At 41.1% G+C, this 17,181-nt stretch overlaps 1 protein-coding gene across 2 annotated transcripts in view; it reads left to right on the top strand.

The window, feature by feature from the left end:
* Positions 1-731: 731 nt before the first annotated feature.
* Positions 732-17,181, top strand: part of LOC126175235 (uncharacterized) — a 186,156-nt gene continuing 169,706 nt past the window's right edge. For both annotated transcript variants that reach the window (XM_049921873.1, XM_049921882.1), the window contains exons 1-3: positions 732-820; positions 912-1,058; positions 6,243-6,329. The gene's annotated coding sequence lies outside the window, so the exon portion shown is untranslated. The remainder of the gene's footprint in view (positions 821-911; positions 1,059-6,242; positions 6,330-17,181) is intronic.

Below are 17,181 nucleotides of genomic sequence, written 5' to 3' on the forward strand. Positions count from 1 at the left end.
GCCCACTGCTTTTGTCGTTTCACACAGGCAACTGCGAACACATCTAGAAAGACTACACAGAGTTCCACGAGGGTAACTCAAGTTTTGCAGAAAAAGTTTCGACATATTTTTAGTTACATGTTGCTATGCTCTGCGTGTAGGATGACTCAAGGTCCGTGGATGACTAATACTTCACCAGAATAACTATTGGCGCTTAGGCAACCAATATGGTTTTGAGTGGATTAGATGAAGCCGCCATTACAGGAATTTATGTCTCCTATGCAGTGTATAGTAAATTAAATTTCAGTCTTACGTATAATCCGTAGAACGAAAGTTATATTTATGCGTAAGTTCATTATCAGCCAGTGAAATTGCAATAACGCCAGCAGTAGCGAATAAGAAATTTTACTCATCGTGAGTATACAGTATAGCACGAAGAACACATAATTAAAATTATAGGTAGTTTGAAGATGCAGAGAGTGCGAAATTTAGTACAGAGAGCAAGTCCTTAATTTCTAAAATCTTGGGTTCCAGAACGCACACGTCTTCAACCTCACAACAAACAACCCCCAAACCAGAAAAAAAAAACAATTTTCGAATTTTTAAGACTTGCAATAACACTTACCACGCGAAATCACTTTTTTTACAAAATAGTGTCTTGAAATTTAGGTTTTTAAAACGTAGTTTCATAGTTCTGCTCGATGTTTGTCAGCAGAAGTTGGTAGTCTTCGTGACTTTAGAACGTCATGTTTTCTACTGGTGCCTGCCGAATTTTCAAGCACATAGTAGCTCGCCCCACCCTGTTGAGTGTTGACTGTCGCCTCACGCTAGTCACTCATTGGTAAGTTCACTGATGCTGGCGCAGAGGCAAATTATAAATGCGATTTAACACACGTGTGCAATTTCAAATCTCTGGTGCCGACTTGTTCCAGTGAGCTAAAGAAAATCACCTGGAGGTGGCAGAACGACGTTCGGGAGCGTTCCTGCCGAAATTAAGCCTTTCTAGAGCTGCCAACTGTGGTGGGAAGAAACGGCACTAACTTGCCTGGATGTCCAGTCCAACTGAGCTATGGTGACAGGTACGGGTACTTCTTTCTACGTTGATTAGAGTTGCGCCCTACCAAAACTACAGTTCGGTCGTTTTGGTACAATACATACAGGCCCAGATCAAGGGGGGGCAACACGAGGTATCTCTGCCTCGGGCAGCAATTTCAGGGGGCGACAAATTCATATCCTTGAATAAAGAAACCTTGTTTCACAAAGCGCCTAGCATCCAGTGCACATTGGTCAGTTGATTATACATATGATTTTGAGACGCATCCATGTTAGTTTTTGAACACATTCCAAGTTGATTTCCGAATGAATCAAACGTTAATTTTTGAATGCATGGATAGTATATGTAATGTCTCTGTTAGAGGAATCCCCGTAGCCTCTAGAAATAGAAAGCTTTCTCGCAGACTAAAGGGGACCTGGCTAAACGATCTGAGGCCGGTATTACACTATCAAATTTCTTTGTCCAATATCTTTGTCAAAGATATTTGATAGTGTAATAGGGACTTTGTCAAATGTCGTCCAATATTTGATCAAATCTAGGGCCTCGCTGTATATTTGATCAAAGAAACCGCTTGTCTTCTGTTCACTGCAATGTGACATGTTACCACATGGAGCGCTAGCATCGCTGCAGCGTACTGTCGTCTGTAGTGTTTTTATAACCATTGCCGGTAAATACAATTGGTGTGTGCCGACAACTACAAAATTAATAGAGATGTCTGAAGCTGATGAGGCGCTTTACAACGTGAGGCACCCTGAATACAAAAATAGATTAAGAAGATTGGAGACCTAACCTAACCTAACCTAACCCTCTCCTGTAGCAAGGAATCGGAGTGTTATAGTGAGCCTGTCTTCTGAAGATGTAGCAGTTCTTAAGTGAATATTGTGCTTTGTGATATGAGGATACACTTCATTGAGCACATACAGAAATGTATGCTCATCCATTCTTAAGTAATTGATGTACGACTTGACGTCTTCCACTGTAAGCTCACGTAACAAGTTTTGTTGAATGCTTTTATCGTGTCGTCGTAAAACCCACGGCTTCACCCAGATTAGATTACTTTTTCGTTCCATAGATCCGTGCTGAGGAGAGCCTCGTGGATGTGGAACATGTCGATTCTTTTAAAGCTGAAATAACAATACTAATAGTATGAATAAATAGATCATTTGTTTCTATTAAAAATTTGGCCAATGGAGTGGAAGGAGTTGGCCAGTAGTAAGTCTTTCAGGCTCCTTTTAAACTGATCTTTATTTGTAACTAATTTTTTTATGTTTCCTGGCAAATTATTGAAGATGAGTGTTCCTGAGTAGTGGACCCCTTTTTGAACTAAAGTAAGTTGGTTGGTTTGTGGGATTAAAGGGACCAGACTGCGAAGGTCATCGGTCCCTTTTTCCAAATACTAAAAACACCCACAGAGAATAAAAAGGAGTAACAGAATAGATCACAGACGCTTTTAAGTCCTTGTGCAGATCATTTTTGTTCCTGGTATTGTATGTATGAACTGAGTTGTTTGTTGGAAAAAGAGATATATTATTTACGACAAATTTCATTAAGAAGTAAATATACTGAGAGGCAGTAGTTAGTACACCCAGTTCTTTGAAGAGGTTTCTGCAGGAGGTCCGTGAATTTACTCCACAAATAATACGTATTACACACTTTTGGACCTTGAAAACTTGTTTGACTTCAAGATTTACCCCAAAATATTATCCCATATGACATTATGGAATGAAAGTATGCAAGCTTTTTCATTTTTATATTGCCTATGTCTGCTAACACTCGAATTGCAAATACGGATTTGTTAAGGCCTTTCTGCAGTTCTGTGGTGTGCTTCTCCCAACTGAATTTATTATCAAGTTGTAATCCCAGGACTTTTAAGACTGTCAACCTCGTATGTATGGTTCCATTTTTTCCCCCACTTCTTTTCCGCATGTGCACACAATGCAACTGGAATACGTAGAACTGCTGCGGTTAATAACAAGTTGTTGTCAGCCATCTTGAACTTTGACGAAAAATTTGATGACCGTGTAATACCCCCTCTAGCGCTACGTCAAAGATCTTTGTCAAATATATTGGACGGAATATTGGATCACATCTTTGATCAAATCTTTGACAAAGAAATTTGATAGTGTAAAGCCCGGTCCACACGCAACGATCTGTCTGCGCAGACATTGGCGCAGATGTCTGTACATGCAAAAGATCGCTGCAAATGTGGTGTGTTCACACGACACAAACCCCAATCTACTACTCGCCCGCCATCTGTCGGTGTAGAAAAGAAAAATCCGTGGCAAGCGACTACGCTCCCCGTAAACGTCAAAAATTTTATTCAGTTATTTTGAAATATAGAAATGGAGGAAGTCCTGTTATGGTCTGTGTTCGCAACTTGTGTTGCAAAAAACATTCAGACCAACCGCAGGAAACAGAGGAGGCGGTCAAAATGGTGTAGACAGTGGTTGCTAAAGCGAAAGCAGTTTTCTCACGTACATTTACTGCGAGAGTTGCAGGGCGAACCTGTTTTGTTTTACATTACCTCGTGTTCCATTTCCTGGCACATTGACACTCCAATTTCATCTTCAATTGTACTCCTGCTTGGTCTTGGCGTTTCTTGATCACTAAGAAAGCCAAGCAGATCAAAATACCATAACGTTGGCTGGTATACTTGATCTACTCTTACACCAGATCTTCTAGATTTCTGAACTTTGGATAACTCTTTTCGGTAAACAGTTCGCTGACAGACTTAATTTACTTAGGTTGCCTTCATGAACTCATCCTTCAGGACAGCGTAAATAGCTTCACATGTGTTGGGTATTATTTTACTCAACGCTTGTTTCGATATTGCAGTTGAAAATTCCAAATCCTTGTAGCTCCTTCCTGTTGCTAGGAATCTTAATGTTACCGCCAGCCGTTCATGAGGAGAAATTGCGCTTCTCATACAAGTATTTTTTTTCTCATAATATGAGAGGTTACAAGCTTTAAGAGATAATTATAAGTTTCGACATCCATCCGCAAATAATTTCGCCAGTTCGCAACGAATTTTTTTTTAATTTTTATTACCGTTTCTCTGTTTGCCGAGGCGTCAACTGCCCGCAATTTTTCAATTAGAGCATTGTATGCTGCTGTCTTTTTGTCTCGGTCACTGTATTCTTTACTTTTAATCTTCCACAAACATGGGTGGTTTCCATATATTTCAATGAATTCACTTACAAACTCTCTAGAACACTGACGAGTATCAGCCATTTTAATGCCCTATGCTCACAAATACAAACACTAGACTGAGCAAACAGGTGTTTCGTGCCAGATTTGCGGCGATCTCCTGTCCACACGCTCCAATTTGTCTGTGCAGATGTGGTTTGAACCCACAGATTTGAGAGGTTTCGCTCAAACCTCCAACTTCCAGGTTTGCACACACTTCAGGTTGGTGCAAATCTTCTGTCCACACGCAACGATCTGTCTGCGCAGATGTGATGTGCGCAGACATTTGCGCAGACAGATCGTTGCGTGTGGACGGGCCTTAATACCGGCCTGAGCCAAATAAATCCAAATAGATTAATGCCAATCGTTGTTTGTTTATGTGGTTGATAGGATGTGCAAATAATCAGCGTTGTTATAATTATTATCCAGAATGGAAATAAATGACTAACAGGAATAAAATTTAAGAAAGATAATATATTATCTTCTCGGTGTATACAAGAGAATGAAATTTTGAAAGAAAATTTTTGCCAAATCACCTCACTACTAAGAGCCAGTTGTATAGTCTCTGGTTAGCAGCTGTTTAAGTTCTGCTCTCGGAATAGCGCGGAAAACGCTTTATACGAACTCGTAATAAAACCTAAACGTAAAATAAACGCGGAGTAAATGAACCAGCGATTCTGGCAGGGTTAGTAAAGTTAACCAGAGAATATGTTTTCACAATGGCAGGAGTAGGTACAGAATTAGTGATGTCAAGATTGTTTGTTAGAACGAGGAAGGCGAAGAAATGGAGACATCACACAAATTATGTGGCAGAATACGACAATTCCAAATTTATATAAAAATTTCTTACTACTACTTTTCGATCTCACAGTTGAGAACCTGGAAGCATATGAATGAAAATTAAACTTGTTTCCTAACATAAAACGTCTTGCTTGTATTAGGCCGAGTAGCATTTGAAATTGGTTCTTCATGCATTATATTCTGTCGTTTTAGTTATGTAAATGAGTTCATGAAAATGACCATTTGTGCCAAAACAGAATCACTTATTTGGCGTGTGTTACAATTGCTGCAATATTAAAAAGCCGCATTTCGTTTTATCTAGCAGTGACAAAATGGACGTAACCAAACCGAGAAACCACACCAGTCTTGAGTACTAAATATATGAACAGCTTTTTCAGTATTACACGACATTTCGATTCTTCATGTAGCAAAACGTTTGACGTAAGATTCTTTCACAGAAAGGAAAGCACACCATGTAAAGCTGTAGCAAAATTAGAGAGAAAAAAATTCTGACACCTAAGGATTGAAGAAATGGGTACTGTCTTGCTTGTCTCTTGTCCAGTGTCAGATAGAGAAAAACCTCAAGGAGGGGGCGCTAAAGATATCGTGAGCTACCTTTACTTTTACCGTAATAAAAGATAATCAAGTCACATTCAAAGTTTAAGAAAGTTTTATTTAAACTGGTTATATACATATACAAGACAATGCCATCTTATGAATTAAAGAAAGATATTACTTCTTCAATAGTACCAAGTGAGTTTCTCACACTTGTAATTTTGCAACTGTGGGAGACAATGTGGTTGAGCTGATGTCTTCAGCATCGTGCGTGTTACATAGAAAACTACAACTACTCGATAACTGGAGTCAGTCGAGTGGACTGACAAAAGAAACGAACGAATAGCGTGCGGGCTGAGTGGCGGGGCGGTATGAGTGGCATTTCGGCCGGCCCCGCAAGGAGGGGAGGATATGTATCCACAACTGCTCTTCTCTTTACTGGTTTTATGTTTCCTATATTTAATTTTCTGACACACGAAAAACAAAGTTATTAGCAAATAGGCAATAAAGGGTCAGATATCCTGAAGAGTTCTTATTTTCTCTGTCACAAATTATCCCACTTAACATTAATAGTGAGTTTTTTGTAAGGGGGATAGGACGTCAAACCTGCCGACTGGAAGCACCACAGGACATTTTAATATCCACTGTCCTGAATATAGGTTTGATGGGTTATGTTTCAATTCCACAGAGCGAAATACAGTGATGTGCGATAGAAGACTCCTGTGTGAAGAGGCATAGGAGAATCCTGTGTGAAGAGGTGCAGCACTACACTTCGGTAAGTTTAAGACCAAATAACATGTCTTGCATTTCCTTGAACATATCTGTTTTATATATCATACTCTTCAGAAAGATGTGCGCTACAAAATGAACTTATTTTTCAAAAATCGGTTTTTTTAACGTCCTATCTCAAACGCTCGACGGACTATCAAGTTTTTGGCCCGGTTCTGAGACAACGTAGACATGGCGTTGGTTGCATAAATTATGTAGTAAATGGTAGGATTACTGGTAGTACTGGCAGCATTGGTAGTGAAAGAAATATATATGAATGTGAGAGGGAAACTGGGAGCTGACCACTTCCTGTTGGTTTTTGTTTGTTTTGCACATAATTAGAATCGCACATCGTTCAGGGTTAGTCTGTTGTGTATTCTATATTGTTATAAAATTTAAACTGCATTTTACAAGTAATAAAAATAAATTGATCACGTAACCTCTGCGCTTTTATCTAACCAAAGCAATTACTTTTGATGCAAGTACAGTTTACATGCACAAACATAAAAAATTTATACTATTGTTGTTGTCTTTTGTACTCAATAGAATGTTTTTCATAATGATCAAGAGCAAGAGTTTCCCATTATTATTCACAAGTGTGAAAGGTACAGAAATATGTTTTATATAAGCTTGACTAAGTACTGAAGCTATGTTTGACACGTTTTTGTTTTGTGTTTTTTTTATTTTAGCATTCTTGAAGAAATTACATTTTCTAGCGCTGTATGATAAATCTGCAATGTTTTTTTTTATTTTTACTACCGGTACAACAAATCTCTGTTTCATGTTTCAAATCAACAATTTCCAAATAAAACCTGAATGAAATACTGAGAATTTCAGTTTTGCTATAAATACTATTTATTTGTAAGTAACAGACAGGAGGATATCTATGTACGAGGGTAATCCCAAAAGTAAGGTCTCCTATTTTTTATGAGTACATAGACCTGTTTATTTATACAATCATTTACATCAGTTTACAGCTTGAACATGTAACTATTTTTCGACATAATCACTATTTCTGTCGATGCATTTTTGTAGACGCTGTGGCAGTTTTTGTATGCCCATGTCATACCAGCTCGCCGCCATGCTGTTCAGAAAGTTATGAAGCTCTTCTTTCACCTCGTCGTCTGAGCTGAATCGCTTTCCGGCCAAATGTTCTCGTCACCCGTGACAATTGAGTCCAGAAAGTTGTCCTGTTCAGCTGCAAGGCTGTGAAGAAATGCGCGAGAGGCATCAACTCGTTGCCGCATGTGGTTCTCAGTCAGCATGCGTGGCACCCGTCTTGCGGACACCTTCCGGTAGTTCAATGTTTCCGTTAAAATTTTGTGAGCGGTGCTTCGGGGAACCTCAGGAACCAACGTGCAGAGATCATCCAGGGTCCGATCTTCACGCATGCTATGCTCAACCTTCAACACTGTCTGCTCAGAAATTGATGGTCTCCCGCTCCTTTGTTCGTTGTGAATTTCAGTCCGACTAGCGGCAAACTCCCTACACCATTTACTAACATTTTTGACATCGATGCACGACTCACCATATACTTCCGTCAATTGGCGATGTATTTCAATCGGCGCAGTGCCCTTTGCGTTCTAAAACCGAATAACTGCGCGCAATTCGCACTTGGCGGTAACATCCAACGGGAGCTCCATTCTCAACGGCTGCTAAGACTGAGCGCCTCAGTGCAGCGTGCGCATGTTTACACGCAGCGCGTGAAGCACTCTTCATAACAGTGTGACCAACTGCCACACAGAGTTCTATACTTATAAAAAAAAAAAAAAAAAAATAGGAGACCTTACTTTTGGGATTACCCTCGTAGAACAAAGATGTTCCATAGATTAAGCAGCCCCTTTAATATCCTCACTCAGTTTCTAGACGGTTCACTGCTTCCGGTTTCTAGGGGTATCTAGTACATTACTGATCATATAGAGCCATACGCAGACAAAGCAATCGAAATGAGGTACCGTCCATTATGTATGTAACACGCCAAGTGTGTAGGTAACGCGATTACAATCCTAACTGACCAAAGTTACTAGGAAAACTACCTTAGTCTATACTTACTGTGGTAATCTGAAGTAGTCCATAGTAGTTTTAGAAGTCTAATGCTGACTGAATTGTACCGGAAATTCGTCAATCGTGCTGGCTGGTGAGTGGCGGTGTGCCAGTGTCGGCGACTGAGAATCAACATGTTGGTCACAACAACAGTCAAACACGCTTTCTGCCAGAACAGGGAAGCACAGGAAACATGCAGTCTCGCGTTATCTTACTGAAAAATAACGTAGCGAAAAACTTGAATACAGGACACTACCCCTGCCCTAAAAACGTCAGAAATTTAACATCTTCTGCCTAAATTACGATGATGACGAATGCAGTCTGGCAGCATCGAATACACCCATTAGCCTACTCGTCCGAAACGACGATACGGCGCCTGCTGTGTCCAGTGGTGTAACTGGGCATACCGCTACCGGCGGTCTCTCTCTGCTGCCGCGTCAACGGAAGCAGCAATATCGCTCACTGTGCAGTCTGTGGGGCTCATCATTGTACATACCACAGTGCTAACGTAACCATGGACGTAAAAAATGAAGGAAGATGGCACCGCAGACTTACGCAGTATGTTGTTTTGAGGCCAGAGTGGCGGGGCCTGCCCATTCTAAGTAGCCCAAAACATTAGCAGACAACTGTTTGCTATTGCTTCTTGCTCATTAATTATGTCGTGTGCATGCAACAACTGATGTAAGTATTAAAATTACAGTTCTTACTCGAATAACATAGTGTCAGGAAGGAATTTCAATCGTTTTTCTATTCTTGAATGAGTATTTGCTCTAGTAACACGACACATTTGGCCTTGTGAATGTAACTTGTTTTGGTTGACGCAGTTCGAATAACCAAGAAGAGAAGGATGTGACGTAAAAAGGATGCTTTCATAGTGCGTTTTATTCCTGTTTTCCTATATTTGTATCGGTATCAAGTGAAGCTGGATTTCCGAAACTAATGCTTGTTTGCTTGCTGATACTGCTCCTTGTTAGTCACGTTTTCAAGCTCGTATGCACGACATTTCTAATGTTCACGTTTGCAAAAAACTTACGTGTTCTTTGTTAGGGTATAAACGTATGCAATGAGGAAAGAACAAGGCATACTATCGTATTGTGCACATCAACAAAGTGAAATATGATTGAAATATTAAAGAAAAAAGATTGTCTGTGCATTGGTTCCACTGTATTTTACACATCTTCTCACTTTGAAATCTCACTTATGATGCGTCATTCAGTGTGCGGTCAATAATATATATATATATTGCCCACTTGTCTGTGCAGAATCGTACTGTCAGAGGCAGGAAATAAGCTTGTTTGGAGAAAGACAAGTACCCTGAGATGACACAAGTCATGGGGTTCCTCCTAATATCGTGTCAGACTTCCTTTTGCCCGGAGTAGTGCAAAAACTCGGTGTGGCATGGACTCAACAAGTCGTTGGACGTCCAGTAAGAAATATTGAGCCATGCTGCCTCTACAGCAGTCAAGAGCTGCGAATGTCTTGCCAGTGCAGAATTTTGCGCAAAAAATGACCTCTCTATTACATCCCACAAATGCTCAATGGGAATCAAGTCCAGGTGATCTCGTAGACCAAATCATTCGCTCGAATTGTCCAGAATACCAATCACGAACAGTTGTGGTCCAGTGACATGGTATACTGTCGTCCGTAAAAATTCCAGCGTGGTTTGGATATATGCGTCCATGAATGGCTGCAAATACACTCCTGAAAATTGAAATAAGAACACCGTGAATTCATTGTCCCAGGAAGGGGAAACTTTATTGACACATTCCTGGGGTCAGATACATCACATGATCACACTGACAGAACCACAGGCACATAGACACAGGCAACAGAGCATGCACAATGTCGGCACTAGTACAGTGTATATCCACCTTTCGCAGCAATGCAGGCTGCTATTCTCCCATGGAGACGATCGTAGAGATGCTGGATGTAGTCCTGTGGAACGGCTTGCCATGCCATTTCCACCTGGCGCCTCAGTTGGACCAGCGTTCGTGCTGGACGTGCAGACCGCGTGAGACGACGCTTCATCCAGTCCCAAACATGCTCAATGGGGGACAGATCCGGAGATCTTGCTGGCCAGGGTAGTTGACGTACACATTCTAGAGCACGTTGGGTGGCACGGGATACATGCGAACGTGCATTGTCCTGTTGGAACAGCAAGTTCCCTTGCCGGTCTAGGAATGGTAGAACGATGGGTTCGATGACGGTTTGGATGTACCGTGCACTATTCAGTGTCCCCTCGACGATCACCAGTGGTGTACGGCCAGTGTAGGAGATCGCTCCCCACACCATGATGCCGGGTGTTGGCCCTGTGTGCCTCGGTCGTATGCAGTCCTGATTGTGGCGCTCACCTGCACGGCGCCAAACACGCATACGACCATCATTGGCACCAAGGCAGAAGCGACTCTCATCGCTGAAGACGACACGTCTCCATTCGTCCCTCCATTCACGCCTGTCGCGACACCACTGGAGGCGGGCTGCACGATGTTGGGGCGTGAGCGGAAGACGGCCTAACGGTGTGCGGGACCGTAGCCCAGCTTCCTGGAGACGGTTGCGAATGGTCCTCGCCGATACCCCAGGAGCAACAGTGTCCCTAATTTGCTGGGAAGTGGCGGTGCGGTCCCCTACGGCACTGCGTAGGATCCTACGGTCTTGGCGTGCATCCGTGCGTCGCTGCGGTCCGGTCCCAGGTCGACGGGCACGTGCACCTTCCGCCGACCACTGGCGACAACATCGATGTACTGTGGAGACCTCACGCCCCACGTGTTGAGCAATTCGGCGGTATGTCCACCCGGCCTCCCGCATGCCCACTATACGCCCTCGCTCAAAGTCCGTCAACTGCACATACGGTTCACGTCCACGCTGTTGCGGCATGCTACCAGTGTTAAAGACTGCGATGGAGCTCCGTATGCCACGGAAAACTGGCTGACACTGACGGCGGCGGTGCACAAATGCTGCGCAGCTAGCGCCATTCGACGGCCAACACCGCGGTTCCTGGTGTGTCCGCTGTGCCGTGCGTGTGATCATTGCTTGTACAGCCCTCTCGCAGTGTCCGGAGCAAGTATGGTGGGTCTGACACACCGGTGTCAATGTGTTCTTTTTTCCATTTCCAGGAGTGTAGTCTCCAGGTAGGCGAACATGACGATTTCCAGTGAATGATCGGTTCAGTTGGACGAGAATCCCACTCCATTCCACGTAAACACAGGCCACAGAACTATCAAGCCAACACCAGCCTGAACAATGCCTTGTTGACAACTTGGGTCTGTGGCTTTGTGAGGACTTACCACACACGAACCCTAACTGAAATCGGAACTCATCTGACCAGGCTACAGTTTTCCAGTCGTCTAGAGTCAAACCGATTTTTGTTGTTCTTAAAGAACACGACATTCTCCAGTAAATATCTGCAGGTTACAACAAAATCGAGAATGAACTATTATGTAATGTAGCGGTTCACACTTCCTAGTGTCGTTAGGAAATCTAAAAAAAGACAAATGTTGTGTCTTCTTCTTGTTGTTGCTGCAATTTATTGGGCTACAGACGCCCCCGTTCGTAAAAACTATTCCACAGATCAATATGTACAACGATTCGCTTTCGAAACATCTCGCCGAACTCAGCAGCATAACTTCCTGGCTGCTTGACGCCCTGCAATCACAATGGGTAACAAAAAAAGAGATGGAGTGTCGTGACAGTTATGTTCATGGAGGCAAAAAGAAAGAAGTTGTCATTACGTCACAAATTCCAAGCCGATGTCCACCATTTTAAGTAACCTAAAATATTAGGTTCTCCGCATTCATAACTCAATGGCTCACCGCGGTGATACCCTGACGTCACTGTGAAGTGCACGAGGCCTACGAGAAAGACAGGCCGCGGAGCGTACATCACGAAGAGATGCTCGACTTAGCAGACAAATTGTGTTTCTACACCTGTTAACTCGTAACTAGGTGTGTATGTACAAACGAGAATTGCATCTCCTGCTGGAATCCACTATTATGGAATCTTATTGTTATTAGTCCTACAATAATAGGAAGCCCATAGGCCTACTAATAATTTGTTACGACTGTACTGGGGTACAATGCAATTAAAATCTTGCCAAAATGATTATCAGTTGCGTAAAGCACCACATCTTCTATGAAATGAGGGCTGTTACGTAGAAGAGACGAAATTCTATAAACAAGCCGCTATACCATTTATGTCGAGAACTAATTTTAAATTTTGTTGTAGACTTCATAGTACCAGGTTCCAGTAGAAGGTGCAATTCTCGATAGTACTTACACACACTGTTGCGAGTTTAGAAACGCATTTTGCCGCTGAGTTAAGTGAGCGAGTGAGCTCAGGCCTACCTCCGTGTCGTACGTGCCACGGCCTGTCTTTCTCGTGGGCCTCGATGTCCCGTGCCCAGTTTCGACTGTGTTGGGTGCTTTGCTTGTGTGGAGACGTAGTTGTTTCATTAAATGCCAGTTTGTGTTGTTACGTATATACCATTCACTCCGATCATAGTTTAACCCAGATAACCCTGACGTCCTTCTGAAAGGACGACGTAACTCACTGTTAAAATTATTTATTTTTGTGAATAACTCATTGTTGCAACGGAGTGTGACACATTGTTACATGAAGTAGGCAGAGTCAGTTGCGCCCTGCGACAGTCAGTTTGACGCTGTCGTTCATAGTGAGTGAGACACTGTGTCCTGAAGATAGGGCCGATTTTACCATGGATGAACTGACTGACCTTGTCATCGATGGGTATGTATATTTTCTTTCATATTGCGTCAATAATTCTGAAACTTGTCATATACCATCTTAAAGAATTAACCAATATTATTTGTGGGCTCTTATTACGATTGAATGTTTTCTTCAGTTGTAATTCAATAATGTTTTCAACCGTCCTTCCAGAAGGACGTCAGGGTAATATGTTGTCATTTTGTATTCACAGAAAACGATGTACACTTATGGAACTTTAGGATGTGTTAGACTCAAAAAATGAGAAAATACCTAACACTGGTATGAGTGTAACATTACACCCTCCTCTAAATTCAACTGATGACGCAACAGATGAAGATTCGGGTGCTGAAGAAAATCAAAAAATGTCTCGGAGCACTATGGGACTCAACTGCTGTGGTAATAAGTCCCCTAGAACTCAGAACTACTTAAACCTAACTAACCTAAGGACATCACACACATCCATGCCCGAGGCAGGATTCTAACCTGCGATCGTAGCGGTCGTGCGGTTCCAGACTGTAGCGCCTTTAACCGCTCGGCCACTTCGGCTGGCTGAAGAAAATCCAAGTGTAGATAAATTACCAGCAAGTCAGCTCAATGCTACTGCGCTACATGACCTAAAAGAGAGGGGCGTGGAAGCAACAGGAAAAATAAGAGGAAACTAAGAATTGTACTCTATCATTTCTAGATAAAATGATAAAAGAAAATAGAGGATCATATGAAACTTGTTCTGACTCAGTATCCGGGATTTCCATTGTATGTTGGAATGACAACAATGTTGTTACTGTAGCCACCGACTTTGACAGAGTGCAACCACTACGCTCTGTAGCAAGATTTTCCAGGGAACAAAAGAAAAGGATTAGCGTGCTTCAACCTAACTTACTACATTCCTACAATACTCATATGGGAGGCATAGATTGAACTGACCTAAATGAATCCCTATATAGATGCTTGATAAGAGAGAAAAAGTGGTATTTCCCGATCATTGCACATTTTATAGACATTGCAGAGCAAAGTGCCTGGGATCTTTAGAAGCACAACGAATAACCTATAGATCATCTGACATTTCGTCGTCGAATTGTCACTGCAATTCTTGTAAGTACCAAAAGAGTCACTACCAGCAGAGGATGTCCTAGTAAGAGGGCAAAACTAGATTCTAGATTTGATGGAAGAGAACATTATGTTGCTGAATCACCAACGGACGAGATAACAAAAAAGAAGAAGCAGCTGAAATGTCTAAGTTGCCACAAAAAAACTACTACTATGTGCGTAAAATGTGACGAACCACCTCATGTTTGTTGCTTTTTGTCTTATCATACTAGTGCATAAAATATATGTATAGGTTATTTTCTTTGTTTTTTGTGTTTATTAGCTGTTTTATCCCATAATTCAAATTTATTTATGTTTATTTGAAAGTATAAAAACAAAAACAAGTTAATTGTGCAATGTCATATACTTTAAAAACATGTTCCCTTATTGTCCTGACGTCCTTCTGGAAGGACGCCCATTTTTGGAAATACTAAATAAAAATAAATACTCAAAATTGTTTTTACTTTCTTCCTTACAACCTTGTGAATGAATGTAGATAAGATATAAATCAATTTTTGAAAAACAAATAATTCAGGATTATCTGGGTTAAAGGACTCACATTTCATTGGTAAGTGAAACCTTTCAAACAACATTTTCTTTTGTACACCAGTACATGAATTATGTACGCACTGTTTATTTTTATCATAGTAGTTTTATTTCTGTAATTTGACTTTAGATTTGCCTCAATTTGCTTAGTGTCCGTCCTTTCTCCTCTTTCCTGTGGTTTTATCACTGCCTTTCAAACCGCAAGATCTCCGACATCTAGTCCGTGCACAACACACGGCACACGGCTACGTAACTGCACTGATTGTTGGGGTAGTATCTTATGCCCTAAATTCCTCCCGCTGATAATTATTCATTGCTCGCATTTCCTCCTCCTTTAAAAAAGATTCTTTTTAAAACAGCCGAGGCAGCAGTCATGTGTGTGTGAGTTTTGTGAGTATGATTGTATGAATATGTATGTGTGCTTTGCTTCCTTTCTGAAGTAGGCTTTGGCTGAAAACTTATGTGAACACTCTTTTCATTGTGCCTATCTACTGCTCGGCATGCGAGTAGCGATCTATCCGTTTCACAGCACAGTTGTAATAATCCACTGCACTCGAACAGCAACATGTTGTACGTAATTACAACACCAGAAGAGAACAATGCCATTCATTGGGCCATATAAAGGCTGTCTCTAGCAGAAACAGGGGTTCACAATGCTGAAACCAGAAGTATTGATCATTTACCCACTGATATAAAATACCAGATACAGCGAAGTAAAATTTTAAACTAAACTGAAAACGTTTCTCTTTAACAACTCCTCCTGTTCCGCAGAAGATTATCTATTACTATAATGTGTCAATGATGACGGGTAGGAATTACTAACATCTGTCTTCATTTAACTAAGAAAACTAATAAATCATCAGCATGGAAGCATATTTACAAAAAAATTGATTTCTTGTATGACTTGTTCCACAGCATTATGATTCATCGTGCATATAATACATGGAACATAAAACTAACTAACTATTGATGTATCACAAAGCTTGGTACTTTGAAAACCTCAAAATGAAATTCAAAAGTAACATCAACCAAATGATCAAAGTAGATGTACATTCCAATTGTGCTGTGTTTTTGTTTATTCCTGAAAACGTGACAGGGTTATCGGCGATAAATATTCTGGGAAAAGAGACATATATGCTACTGTTGGAGATGGAGACCTAGATCTTACACAGGTTAGGCAACCATTACTAGAAAAATTAATTACATATATGTTAAAGCAAAATATCCATTTTACAGGGTCTTAGGCGTTTGAGACCGTTCCCTTAATCACATTTATAGCATTCCACAATGCTGGAAGATTATATATATATATATATATATATATATATATATATATATATATATATATATATACACGACCCTAGGAAGTGTGAACTGCTACGTTACAGAATAGTTCATTCTCGATTTTGTTGTAACCTGCAAATATTTCATATCATAACAGGACCTTATTTGGTTGTCATCTGTGGCTTCCTTACAGCACAGCAGCATGTCAACGATATTCACCCAGTCTTTCTGAAATTTTCACCATTTATTTGTCTGTAAATTTACATCACATCTACCGATTTCCATCTAAAATATAGAGACAAATTGCAGCGAGCAAAGATAATTTATACATGCTTTCCCCCCATGAATCATGGACCTTCCCATCGATTGGGTGTCTTGCATGCCTCAGTTATGCAGATAGTCATACCACAGGTACAATCACCATGGAGGGTCATCTGTTGACATGCCAGACAAACGTGTGGTTCCTGAAGAGGGCAACAGCCTTTTCAGTAGTTGTAGTGGCAACAGCTCGGATGACTGACTTATGTTGTCTTGTAACATCAGCCAAAACAGCCTTGCTCTGCTGGTACTGTGAATGGCTGATAGCAAGGGGAAACAACGGCTATAATTTTTCCCGAGGACATGCATCTCTCCTGTATGGTTAAATGATGACGGCATCCCCTTGGGTAAAATATTCCAGAGGTAAAATAGTCCCCCATTCAACCTCCAGGCAGGAACAACACAGGAGAATGTCGTCATCAGGAGAAACAAAACTGGTGTTCTACGGATTGGAGTGTGGAATATTACATCCCTTAACTGGGCAGGTCCGTTATAAAATTTATTAAAAGAAATGGATATGTTGAAAATAGATATAGTAAGGATTAGTGAACTTCTGTGGCAGGAGGAGAAGGACTTCTGGTCAGGTGAATACAGGTTTATAAATACAAAGTCAAATAGGGATAATGCAGGAGTGGGTTTAATAATGAATAAGAATATAGGAATGCGGGTAAGCTACTATGAACGTCATAGTGAACTCATTGTATTAGCCAAGATAGACATGAAGCCCATGCCTACCACAATAGTACAAGTTTATATGCCAACTAGCTTCGCATATGCGAAGAGATTGAAGAAATGTATGATGAGGTAAAAGAAATTATTCAGACAATTAAAGGAGATGAAAATTTAATAGCTCTGGGGGACTG

This window comes from Schistocerca cancellata, chromosome 1 (genome assembly GCF_023864275.1).
Source record: "Schistocerca cancellata isolate TAMUIC-IGC-003103 chromosome 1, iqSchCanc2.1, whole genome shotgun sequence".
NCBI classification, from domain to species: Eukaryota; Metazoa; Arthropoda; class Insecta; order Orthoptera; family Acrididae; genus Schistocerca; species Schistocerca cancellata.